Source organism: Alligator sinensis, unplaced genomic scaffold (genome assembly GCF_000455745.1).
Source record: "Alligator sinensis unplaced genomic scaffold, ASM45574v1 scaffold494_1, whole genome shotgun sequence".
NCBI lineage: Eukaryota > Metazoa > Chordata > Crocodylia > Alligatoridae > Alligator > Alligator sinensis.
In genome coordinates, this window is record NW_005842805.1 from 38,287 (window position 1) to 56,401 (window position 18,115).

The 18,115-nt window shown below is 42.2% G+C and overlaps 1 protein-coding gene across 1 annotated transcript in view; it reads left to right on the forward strand.

Moving 5' to 3' along the window:
- PTPRT (protein tyrosine phosphatase, receptor type T) overlaps positions 1-18,115 on the forward strand; it is a 418,285-nt gene that overhangs the window by 25,800 nt on the left and 374,370 nt on the right. The window lies entirely within an intron of this gene.

Below are 18,115 nucleotides of genomic sequence, written 5' to 3' on the forward strand. Positions count from 1 at the left end.
TGAAAAATCAAAATGAACAGAGATATTGCTTTAATACCATACCTACATGCCAGCTTCACCAGTACTGGTGGGTACTGCACAGTCAGGGGCACATGTACATGTGTCTAGTGTTTCCGTCCATGCCAAGCCCCTGTGTTTTTTCATCTGTATGCAATAATTCTTCCCATCCTTTTCCTTATAACTGCATAACACAAATCTCATTATTTCCTCCTTATTTCTGCTTTTAATTTTTTAATTAATTCTAAATGCATTCTTTCAGTCATATTATAGTGTCTTCAATAGCCAGTCAGAACTAGGATTCTAAAACACTTAGATTTTATCTCACGGTGGCCCTCTGTGTGTGAGATGCCAGCATTAGATGCTCTCACTGCATTCAAGGTAGTATTTTGAAGAGATGTCTTTATCTTTCTTGTTAATTAACTAACTAATGACTTCTCAGTGTTAATTATCGTAGAAAGGTTTTTGTATTCCTCTGTGATTTCTGCGTCCTTATTTGCGTAGATCCTTAGTCAAAGAGCTTTTATTGGCAGAAAGAATGTTTTTCAGGGTAAAGGTTTGTCATTCACATGGCTCTAACTTGAAAATTGGGATCATTTTACAGAAGTCAATCTACTGGTTCACTCTTCTTTCAATCACTTGTTTCTGTGTCCCATGATGATTTTCTATCTAAACACCTCAAAAATATCCATGAGCCAAAAATCTCATTCTATTCACTGGGGGAAGAAATTGAGACAGCAAGGATAACAGTTCAGTCAACAAGCCATTTATTTCAATGGCTTTGGATTGTGCTACAGCTGATTTGTTGAAGTGCTCACTAACTTTATGGCAGATGTGAAAAAAATTGGTTTTATGCTACTGCAACTCTGTTAGCTTCAATGGATTGCCTGTTAATTGACTATCCTATGACTTTGGTCAATTTTGGCTGTTTTTTGGCTCTTAACCCTTGACTTCTGTTACTCGTGGACTAGTATTGAAGACTAATACTCGTCTTCAATAGTATTAGTCTATTAGTAATAGTATTAGTGGACTAATGTTAATCATTAGTGTTCTTCTAAATGATTTCTCCCTTGCACTATTTATTTGTTCCTTCCTTTTTCTTTGATGCCTCAGACAGTGTTTGTAGCCTGTTTCCCTGGAATAGATTACTGCATTGCAGTCCAATCTTCAAGTCTTCCCTATAAGATCAAGGTGAAGGAAAAGATGAGCTCTCAAGGGCAATTGTTTATTTAAACACATTTACTGAGGAAATAGCTTTAGTGAAATAATTGTTAAATAATATGTCTGTAAGTAATGTGTTTCAGCTATCTCTAGCACTGGTCAAAAATTAAATTGATTATTCTCAAGCAATTTATTGAAGTAAATACACCTGAATTTGCCAGATGAGTTATTTATGAAGTATTGACCTTTTCTATAAGAAAGCGTGCTGAGAAAAATTGATTATAAATAAGTGGGGGGTTTGGTTTTTTGTAGTTTCTTCAAATTAGTGTTTTATGCAAGTTTCAAAGTGTATATTTCATAACTACCAAAATTAATTTCTAAAGACTTTTGGTCCAAATCTTGATTCTTGCCAGAATAATGCAGGATAAAGCTATGTGAGAACTGCTTTTTCATCTCCCTTCATTTAGAGGTATATTACTTTACAATTCTGATCAGGTAAAAAAAAGTGTTTGAATCGTTTAAATAAAATATGTAAATGCATACATTCATAAATATTTGAAACATCACAGCCTAACTTGTTAACTATTGTACGACTAATTTATTTCAGAAATAGCTAACATGCTTGTAACAAAACTTATTTTTTGGTTTTTATTCTTACAGTATAAAAAGTGCAAATTGTAATTGAAAGATTTTGTTATATTGTGAAATCATCTTTAAAAGTATCTGAATAGCAAGTGTATTAGAAAAGTCAGTGCTAATCATTTTGGGGGGGGAGATCTTTTCTAAGACGGAGAAGAGTTAATATATGGGAGACATAATAATATTCCAATAGACTCTTGCTGTGATTGTACCAATATCCTTTAATTATTATTAAATGCCCCGAGGTTTGAAAGTCAGAACGAGGCAGAAATTTACTAAAACAATAGATTTCACTCCAGATCACAAATCCTCATTTTAGCTGCCAATAATCCTTCAAATGATAACAGTAATCATGGGACTGAGAACACTAGAAAGGGGGTTACACTGGGATCATGATCCTTTGAGAAACACCTCCTGGAAGTCCTGACTTTGCAACATCTGGTTGTGAGGAAACAGTGAAGATTTTTTCCAGAATGTACTGGAAAGCACCTGGGAAATAGTGTCTCCTAAATATATCAATTGTTTCAAAAGATGGTTTAGAAATTACCAAGCACCTTTACAATATCCTGTGGTTTTATTTTCTGAGGCAGTTCTATCAGTTGAAGACTTACATTGGAAATTATGAATTTTTCAACTTGGAACTTTTAAAGTGCATCCACTTTGTGTTGTTTTAAAGATGAAGAAAATGTGTTAACATTAAGTTGTCTTCTTATATAAGGAGGAGAAAATTGTCAGATAAGGAAAAGATACAGATCTGAGACAACAGTATTTGTGAGCTGAGGGGTATGTATAAAGTAATATCTGTTTATTTATGAAAGTTGTTCCTGTTTGGTTTATTTTTCTTCAGCTTGAGCATTTGTTTACCCAACACAATGATTCTCAAGTAGGGTGGTGAGACATGCTGGGGTGCCCCCACATCCTTTGTAGTGTGCACCAAAGCGTGAGGAGATAAGCAGATAAGCACAGACTCAGGGTTGCCCCTGCATGGATGATTCCCCACCCCCATTGTACAGCTTCTCTGAAAGCACTGAAATATATCAATTAGTTTTGTTTTTTTTTAATTGGGTGCCACTGAATTCACAAAAATTATGGAGGGGTGCCTTGAGTCCAATTAGGGATGCTTCAAGTCTAAAAAGTTTGAGAACTGCTGGCCTAATTCATGCAGTAAGCAGCTGTTGTTTTACACTTCTTGGTTTCATTTCTTTGGTGTTCTTTGTTGCTTTTATATGTGTTTTCCTGAAAAAGGATCCATATGATTCTTCTTTTTTACCCAGGCAGAATCCTATCATAACAAATGAAACTCTGTCTGGGAGCAAGTCTAGGTTAACACTATTTTTTTTCAGGATTGAAACCATAGTACGCCAGTTCAGACAATGCAGGTAACCCTGCTGTTACAGGAAACCAAATGTTATGTGGGACCTCACCTGTATTGAATAGGTTGACATACTGTTGTATCTTTTCCATGTGTTTGTTTTGTGTTAACTGACAGCATTTGAGAGATAAATATCACTGTCTGGTGAACTGAGTCTAGCATCTGACAAAGTAGTTGTCTACAAAAGCTCATGTATCTATGAATTAGTTTCTAAAGGGCCACCCTGCCCTTCCTTCTGTTTGGCTTCAGACTAACAAAGCTACCCACCTTTATGCTTTGGTGAATTGGGGTGGACCTTCTTTCTATTCTCCCACATACTATTCAGACCATTTTTCTCCTCACTTACAGCATGTACTGACATTCACACTCCCAGGAGAAAGTCTCCTGGGAGTGATGTAACCCTGGTTGTTCCTAGGTTATTTTTCTGCTGGAGTGGCCATTTTTACTCTGGGAGAAAAAGCTTGAATATCTGTACAAGCCACATTTCTACTGGGAGAGCAGCAATTCTCTTAGGAGAAATCAAATGTCAGTATGAGGCCATAATTAACAAAGTAATTCTGGCATCAGATATAGCTGCAAGACATTTTCCTTCATCCTGAATGCAGCTTCTCTTAAACTGTCTCTTCCTCTCCCCCTGTGACATTGAACTCCCCTTAATCCATTCCCTCTCCCCTTTTCTTTCACCTTTAAATAATTCAGGAGCAGGACAGATATATGTGAGTTTTGCAATGCCTGTTACAGAACCATATATAGTAAAAATTTGTTTTGTATCTGATGTGGTGTTCTCATTCCTGTTCCAGTAGGTGTTGGTTCCAATTAGTGTTGTGCATTTGAACCCCAGATATGCACCTTCTGCCAGCCTTCACTTACTGTCTGTAGAAACCTCAGCCAGACAATTTGTAGCTTTCTCCTGATCCAGCTGGCAAGGCAGAGCAAATATTTACTTATTTTCACAGAGAAGCAAATTTCTTGCTGTAAAAGAGCTGGAATCACATTTTATGCAAGCAGGTGGCTTATATAATCAGCAAATTAAGCTGGAACTGATCAGGAACTTATCAGAGACTCCTAAACTCATTACACCCATGGCACTTCATTTGGATCCAGATTTTCAATTCCAGCATCAACCTGCCCTAAGTGAACAAACCTGGCTTATTAGTATGAATGACTGTTTGTCTCTCCTTCTTTATATGTGTGAATGTCTAACCCCAACAAAAATGCAAAAATCTAGAACTCTTAGTTCCAAAATACCTTTTATTAGACCAACTGAGAAATTGCAAAAAAATCTTTTTCTGCAAGCTTTTAGGCTCGTGCATACTTCATCAGGATCAGGGAATGTTCCAGATTTTAAAAAGTCCCCATATGTAGGAAATAAACTTCATTCCTGCACATCTTCTCAGTTGGTCTAATAAAAGGTATCATTTTGGAACCAAGAGTTCTAGATTTTTGCATTTCTTTTTGTTTCAGACCAACACATCTACCACATATACCCTCAAACCCAAGAGACACACTCATTTTTACTAAGAAATAATCTCCAAATCTGATCATGAAGACTCATGCAAGAAGTCATATTATCTTGGTAAATTACAGTTTAGTTGTGCAACTGCACCTGCATGCTGAAGGCATAATCATTAACTTGTTTTTCTGCCTTCCTTTTGCGACAGAGGCAAAATTCTGAGCTGATTTAGTGGCAAGTGCTGTTGATGGAAGGAAACTAGAACATTGCCTGTGATTTAGGTCTGTTTAATAAAGCCAGCAGTATGTGCAAAAAGTCTGACCAGGATCATTTAAAGGGAGAGTGAGCTTACTTTGTTCCCGACAGTTTTCATAGATCTTCTGAAAAAGCTTTTTGATTTGGTACATTCTACTTTCTGAAGTAGCTTAAAGCTACTTAGTTTTTTGTACATAGCAAAGATTCCATTAGTTGGATTATTTCCCACACAGAAGTTGTTTAATTAAAGCAAGTGCAACTAAGAGTATTTTCATTTACAGAATCATTATGCTATAAAGAAATGTCATCAGTGTGCTCAGTACTGTTAGTGCATGTGTCACAACATAACATTATGTCAGGCTGTGCAACCACCTCCTCTCATTTCCAGCCTGCAGCTAAAACACTTGCATCCACACTTTGCCTTGTCCAGGTGAACACAGCTGTGTATGCTAGAGTTTGAAATATTTATCTGTGAGCACTTTGCATTTTAAAAAGCCAACTGGCGATGAACTGTGTTTAAGAAAAATGTTAGTATCTTGTACTAGTACCCAGCTTTGAAGGCTTGAAAATGTTTATAACTATTGATTTCAGATGCCTCCATTTTTTACACACCTGACTTAAAGCACTTTGCAGGAACCTGGTTTCAGTGCTGACCATCTACACTAGACCTTCTTAAAGGGTCCTAAAATGGATTACTAAAATTCATTGATCAGGGTTTTTAGTGATGCATTTCTCAATGGATTGATTTTTCTAATTTTCTCCATTTCTCTATTTCATCTTTACAATGTTCTTCTGAATCACTTTAAGTATTGGTGCCATTTTACAAAGAAAGGAAGTCAGGAATGGGATTGCAGTAATGGTTCTCAGAGCAGGGAACAATTATTCAGGCCATTTAACCTGGTTTATTGTCAGCAGAACTACACAGGTGTGTAATCTATAAATTAGGACTGCAAAGCAGGTCTATAGACTTTTCACTTCTCTTCTGAAGCAGGCCTTTCATTCACATTTAAAAAAAAAATCTTATTCAACTGAAGTCTAGTTTTTTGTCATCTACTTCCGTATTTTACTTCCATAAAATTGTTACTACTTGTTTGGAAGTAGAACCCACCGTAATGATCACCCAATTTCAGCTCTGACCCAGCTGCTTCTGTACTGGTCCGAGAACAACTGCTTGTGAAGCTGCCATTTAAAATACTGGCATGGCAAGAATTATGAGGCCTCATGCCCTAAATTTTCCAGGAGGAAATTCTACTGTCTTGCAGATCTCATTTAAAAACACGAGGGAACGGAGGTAGGGGAAAATCAGACGAGTTCTTCAGGGTACCTTCTGGCTGGATACTGACCCAGAGATGAGATGTCTGTGTGTGTTTCAAGCCTCTGGACTTGTGCTGTTAAGACGGGTGGGCAAAATACAGCCCACAGGTCTCTTGGCCCTGCTGGGCGCAGGTGCAGGGGGCAGCCCAGGCTCATGTTGCCTGTACCAATGCTGCCAGGCATGCAGTGGGGCTAGGGCAGCATGGCAGACAGGCTTCACTTTCCGGCAGCCCCAGCAGTGGTTCCTTCCAGCTGCAACTGCCAGACCTGCCTCCATTGCTTGCGGACCCTGGCCCATCCACCCTGCACCCACTGCCAAGGGCACTGGATAGAGCAGGGGGTAGGGTCTCCATGGAGACTGGCTGAGACCCATGTGGGCAAGGCATGAGGCTAGACAGCTGGGATGGGGCCATGAGCTGGCAGAGAGTGGCATCCGGGAGCAGGATGCAGAGGCGGGGCCATGGATTGGGATTGGGAATGCAGAATGGTGACAGTGCAGGGACAGAGGCCGGGACAGAGCTGTGATCTGCTGCCTGCACATCCATGTGACAGACACTGGTTCCGTGGGCAGGGGCATGTGGAGAGTGGATTGTGGCTCTGCCCTGGGTCCCAGCCCTGTGCTGCCACCACCCCATGATCCCTGTCCCCAGCCCTGCCCACCCGTCCCACTCCTGGACATGTCTCCCTGCCCACCCACAGCCCCATCCTGTCCACCCACCCATGCTACCTGCCCGTGTGGGTCCCAGCCAATCTCCATGGAGACTCCAGGATTGCTGGGAGGTAATAACATAGGGCTGGGGCCAGCGCAGAATTGTGATCTGGCCCCTGTCCATGGAACCAGCACCCGTCACAGGAATATACAGGGAGCAGATCACGGCTCTGTCACGACACAGCAATCCTAATCCCAGCCCCGGCACTGCCTGGCCCACTCCCTGATGCCACTCCTCTCCCACCCATGTCCCCATCCTAGATATCCACTGACACATGGGGGCCATTTAGGGAGTTTTAGTGAGCTGTTGTGTGGGAGGAGGGAAAGGATGTTGACCTGGCCCATCACATCTCACTAAAACTCCCTAAGTGGCCCTCTGACCAAACTCATTGCCCACCCCTGTCTTAAGCTATTTTGGGTCTGAAGAAGCAGCATTTCTGTGTCTTCCTGTGGCCTCTTTAGCAATCTTACCTTTTCACAGAACAGGCCTACGTGGCCAAACTGCTGTAAGTTCCTCTTTCCCACTCTCTTCCCCCACAAGTACCCTTTCCCATAGCTTCAGTCTTTTGGACACTGTATAGTTCACTCTACATGTGTTGCTTCAGGTCAAACAGATGGACATGCTTTGTGAAGGGCTCTAAACTCGATTGCTCTTTACTTTTTAATCTAACATGGCTGGTGAGAGCCCCTTTGTATAATAACTGGTTTGTCAGCCTTGTTGACTGAATCTTCTCTGCTTCTCCAAGATGACATTTCACTTGGTCACCAGTCCACTTGGAAGAACCAGTTATCTTGGATTGTCTGGTATCTTTACCAGGAGGGCTGTTTTATTGCTAAGACAGACCTATTCAAATGTCAGAGTCTTGGTAGCTTGCCTGACCCAGACATGTCTACCGTGAGGTATGCGATAGTCCAGAGATTAACTGTTCCCCAATTCAAGCAAGTGTCTCTGAAAAGAAGTTATTCCCTAGAGGTCAGATGATCAGCAGTTCAAGGTTAAACAGGTACCTGAGTCGTCTGTTTCATAAAAATAGTGCAGAAATTGCAGTGTTCTCCACAGAAGGACAAAGAACCTCACATTGTATGTGACGTGATACTTAAATGGGAGTTGTCAAATGTGATCACTTCAGACAGTGTTCTTGATTGTGGTGACAGAAGAAAGGAAAGCATTTTAAATGCCAAATATAAGGGGCTTTTAAGAGTTTATGAAAGACATCCTACCTTAGGTTGTCCCCTGGGTTAAGGGCACAGTTCCTGGTAGTATATCACCTTCATTATCTGCTTTAAATTATTTCCTGAAAGGAATCAGAGCTGAAATAGCAAAATGTAGCCTGCAGCACTCCAACACTCCATCTGTTCCCTCCTGAGAATATGAGGACAGTGTAAGAAGCTCTGAACACCCCTTCACACACCACTGCAGGGTGCCTAATTGTCTATTCAGAACACAGGAGTAACAATAACACACTTGGATTTCAGCCAACAAAGCAGAGAGATTCATGGTTTGTGTTGACAAGTCTACTCTTATGAGTATGTGGTGGTCACAGGCTGCAGATTCAGTTTCATATGGTTATGCAGGCATTAGCTGCCAGGTTTCTATCCCCTATTCCTCCTTCCTATTTGTAGGCTCTTCCCACCTCTCCACTGGATGGCTCTTGCAGCTCTGTAGCTTGGCAAGACAGACCTTCCAGGGCTTTCTTTTTTTTTTGTCTCCAGTTTGCTGGGGAAGGTTTTTCTTGGGTTTGTATGTTAACTCATTGCTGCATTTCACTGTAGGTAAGTATGTTGGTGGCAGCCTCTGGAAGGGTTGCATCTTTGTGTTGCATCTGCTGCAGGGCTATGTTTACCTGGTGTTTAGTGGGGTTGTGGGTATTGCAGGATGCTACTCTCTGCAGGATGAGTGACACTGTGGCCTCTAGTGCCTACATTTGATAACTGTAAGTTTCATGGAGGATTTCTGAGATTCCTGGTATGTGTCTTACAAAAGCCCCTACCCCAAATCATGACACTTTCAGTTGTATCATTAGAGTTGTCATAGCTAGAATTATCATCAACTACCTAGAAAGCTTGCCCTGGGTTTGATTTCTTCTTTTTTTAATGTATTGGAAAGACTATGCATAGGCTGCATGGACTGTGCTAGTCAGTATGATTTGCAAAGTTGGATATTTCATGGATCATTGACATGATATATGGGTGTCAAGATGTACCATACGAAGGAGACATTTATAAGTAGAAATTTGACATGATACTTCAGAATGGCACAGCTTCTTGGCAGTCCGCATGGTGCAGTATAGCAGCCTTTTTGTATGAAGCCATTATGATATTAATATTCAGCGTTCAATTTACAGGGCAAAAGGGAAGCATCATGCATAATGCTACTGAGTGCATTGTGAATATGGTGAAGCTGGAATGAATGCTGTTAAGCACATCTGGTCAAATCTCTAAATGATCTGCTGTCAGGCCTATTTTCTTTATTTCCCTTAAACTTTTTATTTTTTATTCTCCAGCCCTCAGTGGGGAAAAAAAAAATAGCATTTGAATTTCTGAGCTGCACAGATAGTTCACCTCTGTGGGAATAAATGGAGCTCAACTTCTGTTTGCTCAGAGCACAGTTTAAGATACCCCTTTAAGGTGCTGTGCCATCCATCTGCTCCTGAGTGCCTGCTCAGTGTGACTGGTATTAGAAGGGTGATATCTTGCAGCTAGGCATCATCTAAGAGAATATTGTCACTGCATTTATTCACCATCATTCATTCTGTAAGACCAACAGGATTTTGAGGCTTCTGGTTATAAAGGCTGTGCTGTACACAAGAGTGTTCAAATGTGAAGTACTGCATTTACTTGAATACAAAATGAACCTAAATATAAGACAGTCCCCTTCCCCCCAATAATTAGATTCTGTATATGGAAAAATTATAAACTTGTTAACAATTTTGCAGGTATAGTATCTAATTATCAGAGTGTTTCCCCTTTCAACTGCTAGAGCAAGGAAAATAATGGCTGGGAGGATCAGGTGCCCCCCCTCAACTTCTTCCCCCTGCACCTGTCTTGTCCCTGCTTGCTGCCAGACCCAGCTGGGGCTCTGTTCCCTCCATGGGCACAATGTGGAAGTGAACTGCATGTGATGGTAAAGTGGGGGGATGGACAAACAGGACAGCAGAAACTGCAGAGAGGAACACGAGACTGCTGTGAATTCGAATCTGACGTCAACCCAGACTGCTGCAATTTTAGCACAGGTACTCCATAAATACACTTTTGAGCACCACTTTTGTACCTGCTTATACACAGTACAAACTATGCATGATATTAGTTCAGAGCAAAAAGCTTATGACATCATATATTCCATTGGGCTGGGCTCCAGCAGACTCAACAGCATTTCAAGTCATGCTGACCCCACAACCCAGCACTGCACAGTATTTCTGTGTGTACTGCAGATACTCCCCACAAAGGATTAATGTGCTAATTAACACCACCCCCCCACCCCCATGACTGGAACTACATGTTCTTATCACAAGTCCTGGGGCCCTCCAAAAATTTATATGCAGATGAGGTGCAGGGCTGTCCGGTCCATCTCTATTCCAAAAGAAGGAAATAAATCAAACCAATGTTAAAATAAGTAAGGGCAAATATAATCTGCTGACAAGAATGTGGAATTTTGGGAAAAGGGATTATAAGTGCTTTAAGAAAAGGTGGAGTTGAGGACCACTGTGGTGGTCAGGGACAAATGAAAACAAAGTGGCTGAAGGGGTAATACTGTTCAAGAATCCAGAGGTGAAAGCAAAGCAGATGGAAGACATCATCAGTGGCAGACTGCAGCAAATGATGCTATCAGTAGAGCAGAATTAGAAGTGTTCAACGTATATGCACCACCAGAGCAGGAGGGGAAGAAGGTTCTGCTTAGAAAGCTAGCAGTTTACATGGTCAGAAGGAGACAGCAGATAATAGTGGGGGACTTCATTCACATAACAGAAGTGGTTGACAGAACAGGGGAATGGAATTTTAGACAGTTCATCCAGGCTGTTAAATATAATAAAAGAAGAGTCACTAAGCAATGTGTGGGCAGGGGAGACAGTTTGCACTAGAACTGACACCAGTTGAAAGAAACAATCAAGAATTGACTTTATGTTTGTATCAAAGAAATAGAGATAAAAAAGAAAGAAAACATAATTGTGGTATTTAATGATCACTGAATGTTGATGGTGGAACTGAGTCTTGGTAAGAGCACCATCAGGGGAAGGGGAATGTGGAAGTTACATATGCAAGAGATATGTCAAGTGTACATAAGAGAGCATGGGGGGTGGAGAACACTGAATAAATATTTTTAAAGTAGCAGAAAATGGTGGATAATGGTGAAGAAGAGGATGGGAGAATTCTTCAAGAAAGGAGGCCGAAGAACCACGGGGAAAAGAATTTAAGAGCTTAGAGAGCTGCAAAGAAAGATGCAGGAGCTGCTAAAGGAAGCCACAGAAGGAAGATCGGCATGAGAAGAACTAGAAGAAACAAGGCAAGAGAGAGAAAGGTGATTTAACAGAAAGATAAGAGAGAAAATGTTTTAGTACAGGCATCCTGGGTAGGAGAAAATGAAGAGTGGTCCTGATACTTTTTGGCTAGAGTGAAGATGGTGAAACGAGAGCTAAAAACAGTGCAGGACGGTGGTGGTACCCAGGTAGAAAAGCAGGAGAAGGTGTATTGGAGGCAACAAGATTTTATGAAGAACTATATCACAAGAAGGAAATAGACAGGAAGAAGATCAAGGTTTTTCTGGAAGAAATTGAAGAGAAAGTAGAGGGGGAGGAAGCAAAGAAGATGGAAGAAAAGATAAGCTTAAATAAAGTGAAGGAGTGCTTAAAAACCTTTAATGTAGGGAAATCATCATGGGGAGCAGATGGAATACCTATGGAATTTTACAAGGGGTTCTGGATACAGGTAGGGAGGGGCATAGTGGAAGGTTTTGAGGAAGTAACAGAAACAAGAGGCAAGGAAAGATTTTGGAAGAGGCATTGTAATCTTACTCTTTAAGAAAGGGGAGAAGGAACTTCTGGAAAACTGAAGATGATGAGTTTTAATGGCCAAGATTCTGGCTTTGAGAATGAGGAAAAACCTCCAGAAGATAAGACATGAAGACCAAGTATGCACAATACCACGTAGAAGGATCTACAAAGCAATCAAAGTGATCAGAGATACACTGTCCCACATCCAAGAGGGGGGAAAAAGCACAGTTATAGCAAACCTAGATTTAGAAAGACGCATGTCACAGAGTGGATTATGATTATATATTCAAAGTGCTAGGAAAAATGGGGTTCCCAGAAAAATGTACGTGTTGGATAATGTTATTGTATAGAGAAGTTGAGAGTCAAGTCCAAATTAATGGGCACCTAAGTGGGGCCTTTAAAATCCATGTAAGATGAAACAAGGGTTCCATTTGTGGCCACTGTTATTTCTGAGAGTCATGGAACTGTTGACACAAAGAATAAGAAAACAGACGGTCATAAGTGGAGTGGGAGGAGGTAACATACCTATTATACTTGGATGATATCAGTGTAATAGAGAGAGAGATACTTTTGATGGAAAGGTTACTAAAGCATACATCAGAGTTTTGAGAAGCGATTTGAGCTACACTAAATAGATTGAAAATCATCATATTGGGGTGGGGAACTGGAGGGACTTGGAGAAATTGGACCTTCAAATGAGAGAGAGAAATCAGAGTGCTAGGGATCCCAATGGAGCGGTAATAAAGTATGGGAAAAAGTAGTGGCAAGGCTATGGCAAATACTTTGGTTATGGTCCAGAAGGATGCTGTCCTTTGCTGGAAAAAGTGGCAGTGTTTAAGACTGCTGATTATTCTATATGCATGAAATTTATTCCCTCACATGTGGTGGCAGATAGCAAAAGTACAGATGGAAATATATATGTTTTTCTGGAATGCAAAGAGAAAGTTTGGCTAGATCTGAATTGTACAAAGCAAAAGAGATGGGGGATTGGGGGCTGCCAGACTTGGGATACTTTTTCTATGTGAAATATGTAAACATGTTGTGCAAGGTAATGATGGAGGGAGAGGGGAAAGCAGCACCTATCACCTGATTTTATGCAGCTGCAATTTTGAGGAAATGAAGAGTATATCAGATAGGCCTATATGAGTTGGCAGTGATCTGATATGGCCACTTCGGATGGCTGTGATTCGATCCAGAGCTCTGGACTGGGTTTCCGCATCAGAGATCCGGCCATAGGGTATAATGAGAAATCAATGAAATAGTTATAACTTTGTTGTTTTTTTGTCCAATTTGGATGAAACTTGCAAGGATGGTAGCCTCTACTGAGAGCATGAAACTGCCAAGTTTCAAGAAGATTGGTGCAGGAGTTTGGGGGAAACTGTACCCCAAATTCTTGAAAGCCAGACTCATGTCACGGCTGTTACAACACAGGGCAGTCAAAACTGCAGGGGCGGTGGCCTCTGGTGAGGTCACAGAGCCCGACAAGTTTCACGGAAATCTGTGCAGGGGTTTGTGGGGAACTGTACCTCAAGCTGTGGACAAGCAAAACTCGTGCCATGGATGACACTGTGTGTGTTAAGGTGCAGCAGGGTGACAGCTGGAGGGATGGCGGCCCCTGCTGTGACACCTGTCAGCTGTTGAGGAGATCGGTGCAGGGGGAGTCTGGGGCCCTGAATCCCCAGCTGCTGACGGACAAAACTCGTGCCAAGACTGTCTCTGTCTTGGGGCAGTTCATTGTCTGTATTGATTCATTTCTCTCCTTAGCCTGGTTTTGTAGGTGCTAATTGATGCTTGTTAAGTCGTTATATAGTAGCTTGGTCCTGTGTATTGAGCTGGTCCCTGAGTCCCTGGTCCCTGAGTGAATCATGATTGATTGATTGGTAACTGGTAACACAGCAGCTTAGCAGCCAGGCCTGCAGCAGTGTCTCCCCTCCCCGCCCTGAGACAGGCACAGTCAGTTCCACAAGCACCCATGGCATGAGTTTTGCTTGTCCGCAGCTTGAGGGGCAGTTCCCCCCAAACCCCTGCACTGATCTTCTTGAAACTTTGCAGGCTTTGTGGCCTCAGTAAGAGCCACCACCCCTGCAGTTTTCACCCCCCTTTGTAATGCCTAGACGTGACATAAGTTTTGCTTTCCAGAATTTGGGGTGCTGTTGCCCCCACACCCCTGCACCAATTTTCTTGAAGCTTGGCAGGCTTCATCCTCTCTGTAGAGTCTACCATCTCTGAAAACTTCATCCAAATTGGACAAAAAACAACAACGTTATAGATATTTTATTGTTTCCACATTATACCTTATGGCCGGATCTCCAAGGCGGCTCCGAAGCTCTGCGGAAGCTCTGCACCGCTTCGGGAAGCTGAACGAGGCAGCGCTTCGACCCAGATCTGGTGCTTCAGACCCCGAAGCTTCTCCAGATCCGAAGCTCTGTCCAAAGCCTTGCACAGCCCTAATATCAGACCCCTTTTAGGAGTCCATTGGCAGTTGCCATGCCAATTCATTACATCAGAGAGGGAGATTTCATACAGAGGTATAAAATAGGTAAGGTAGGGCTGAAGTCCCTGAAGGATCAGTAGAAATTGATTAAAGCAGTAAGGGAGAGAGAAGGACAAGTGAAGAAGGTGTGGGGAGCAGTGGTGGGTAAACAGCTGAAAGGGGAACAAGCTGACCTAGGGTGCTTGTACACACCATGGGAGTTTAATTTGGCTTAGTTCTCCCTAAATTAAAACAGTGCATTTTTAAAAACCCACTGTTTCCACTGCTTCAATGTAGAGAGAATTAAACTGAACTAAACCCCAGTGGCATGTACACAAGGGTGAGGGCCTGATCCTTACCTGCCTCTCTGGTGGCTGGGAGCGGGGGGCAGGGGCAGGGGCAAGCTGCCAGCAGGCCAAGTGGTCCCTGAGCTGCGGGGCAGGGGAAGCGGAGTTGGTGCTTTCCTCCGCAGTGGCAGCAGCACCCACCCACTGGCATCCAGCCCAGGCAGGCCTGGGGGGCGCCACAGCCACAGAGGAAAGCACCGCACACCCTCCCCCTCTTCTGCAGCCACAGAGAAAAGCACCAGACCCCCACATAGGTCAGGCAGGCAGGCTCTGGGGAGGGAAAAAAAAAGATCAGGGTCCTTGCTATTTTTTTTCCTTCAGTGGAGCCTGCCTGCATTGGCTGCCACTGGGTCTCACAGCCCCTGAGCTTAGCAGGGCCCAGTGTTTTCCTCTGTGGTTGTGGTGCCCCTAAGGCTGCCTGGACTGGGTGCCAACAGACAGCTGCTGGCTTGGGGGTCCTGCTGCCACAGAGGAAAACACCAGGGTCCCTCACAACTCAGGTCATTGTGCAACCTGGTGGCAACTACGCCCCCCTGCCTACAGAAAAGCAGGTAAGCTCCAGTGCCCCTGCACCATCCTCGTCACCTGGGACCACCTGGGAATGGCTGGCTTGCCCCTGGGGCAGAGCAGCAAGGTGGCAATGGGCGGCTGGGTGTGCTGGTGGTGACAGAAGGCCGTGCAGATGGTGCATGGGGCGCTGGAAGCCCTCCAAGCCCCAAGCATGTCATCTTCCATGCTGTTAAAGTAGTGCAAAAGTGCATTTAAGCCACTTTAAAGACCAATTTTGTTGCATGTACAAAGGTCCCTAGTGTGATGTTTGTAAGAAATATCTTGCTGGTGAGAAAGGTGCAAAACAAATGGAGTTTGAGTTCATCAAGGTGCCCAAGGAAGAGGTGAGGGGAAGAAATGTTGGGATGTTTTTTGGGAGTGTATATATGCAAAGGGGGTGTGGGACAGGGTCCAGTGATTTCTGAGCTTCACCAAAATAAACCTGTTGTTAGCATGAAGATGGTACTATATGGATTCATAGCAAAGGGACCAGAGGAAATGTTATTAAGGACTTTATTGGCATGTGTTAAAACTAGTTTATCAAAAGTATGAGGGGATTGGAAAGTAGGGGGTTGGTTTTCACTGAAAGAGACTGCCTGAAACTAGGGCTCCATGAACAGAAATACTACGTCAGTCAGGGCAAGGAAGAGATCGGAGAAAAGAGATGGAAAAATGGAGGAAAAAGGACTGGACACACTTGTTTCACTAAATCAACAAAGAGGACTGATAGGAGGGGGCACAGTTTTCAGGTGGTTTCTGAGGTAATAGTTTTTCGTGGGGTTCTGTATAAAGAAAAAGATTTCTGTAAGGATTTGGATTCTGTGGGAAGTTGATGTATGTTGTTTAAGGGTTTAATGTATGTAGTTGTACGTTTTTTGGATATGTAGTTGTTTTTTGCGATACAAAGTTTGGGTAAAACAAAGATGCTCACTATGTGAAGCTTTATAAGTATAGGGTGGTGAGTGTGTTTTTAATAAAATTGTAAATAAAAAAAGGTTCCCATCAGTGTGTTTGCTCAATATGAATCATGTGCTCTATAGTCATGCTCAGCATGGACTGCATTCAACATAGGGAGGTTTGCTGGTATACAAATGTAAGACAAGGGCCTTTTTTTTCCTTCACTGAAAGAGGGGCTGTGGGGGGAACCTTCTCAATAGAGTCAATAGAGTCTATTTGAGTCAATATAACACTTTTTGGAGAAGTGGGAAAAATGCAATTTAATAACTTAATCACAAAGTGCCTGAAACACTTGAAGTTTTAAAAATGCAGTCTCTCAATTTTTATGCAGGCTAAGTTTCTAAACAGCATTGCCTGCTTGGGAGCAAGCAGAGAAAAAGCCATCCAGAGTCCAGGATCAGAGTGCTCTGATATCACGCTAACAGGATCCATATGAAAAGCTAGTCAGGAGACAAGTCATATTTCAAGTTTATCTTATGGAAATAAGATAAATAAATTATATTTATATTATAGTATTATTATAGTAGTATAGTATTATAGTATATATTAGCTGGCATTAGCCTAATTACATCCATCACATTTTTACTGCTACAATATGTCCTTCCGCAGTCATTGTATTGCCTCTGTCCCCATGTCACTCCCATTCAGGCTGAACATTGTCCTTTGGTATTTTGTGAAAAGCCAGAGATGCCATTTTACATAGTTGGTGATAGTATAGAAAACTGGAATGTAGAGCATGGCTTCTGAAGAGTAGAAGTTGCAAGAAGATGTTATTTTAGAAATATGATGTCTAAAACCTAATTACAGAGAAAAGACCCCTGTAGTGATTGGCTGTTTCATGCATCCTCAGAACCACATGGTGAACCCTTAACCTAAGCCATAATGGAACAGGTTCCTAGTTCCAGCTGCAGGTGGGGAGCCTGCGGCACAGGGAGGTTAAGCAACCTGCCTAGGCTGCATCAACTCGGGGGCAGTTGGGGAGCCAGACCTCTGAGTCTTCATCCGAGCAATATGGATCTTGCATGTTGGTTTTATCCTTTAAAACGCAGTAGAGGTTTACCTCAGGATTCCTTGTTACTGGTTCTGCTATTCAAAGATGAGGCAAAATAAGGTTTTGTCTTGTGTCATAAGTGGCAGTTTGAAACATGAACTGCTATGGGAGGAGAAGATTTGAAAGGCAATTTCCCTTCTTAGTTTTCTTTCTAGTCATTAAAATTCATCCTTGGTTTCTGAAACATCCAGATTTCTGTTCTGCTTAGATATCTGCCTTGGATATGTTATGATTGTTCCCTAGACTGAATATCCTTTAAATTGATAGCAAACTACTTGACACCATTTTACAAATTAGCCAAGATTGCATAGATTTATCTTTAGAAGTTTAATTTTTCTTCCCTGCCAAATCAGAGCTCAGTTCCCTGTGAACAGACTGTAAACCTATTTAAAACTGAATGAAATGCATTATTTACCTCTCCACCTTGTGCTTAATAGAATTCCGTATTGTTGAGGCACTTGGCTATGTCTGAGGTGAAACAACACAATACACATCACAACTTCATATTCCTCTTGCTTCATAACTTCTTTAATGTCACTGGCTATGTACAGACATTTAGTTTCTACCAGAAGAGTTTCTGCTCTCCTAGTAGAAACCAAAAAATGTGCAGATGTTTAAGCTTTTTCTCACAGAGCAAAAATGGCTGCTCCCGGAGAAAAATAACCCAACTACAATGAGTACAAAAAAACTCCCAGGAGAGTTTCTCCTGGGAGACTGAATAGGATCAGAAAAAATGGAGCTGTGGAAAAAGGTTTCTGTGCCTTCTAGAGACTGAGACTGCATAGATCTGGAGAAAGTGTCAGGAAAGCTGCTTCTGCCCCTTTCATAGATAGGGAGGGGAGCGGGGAGC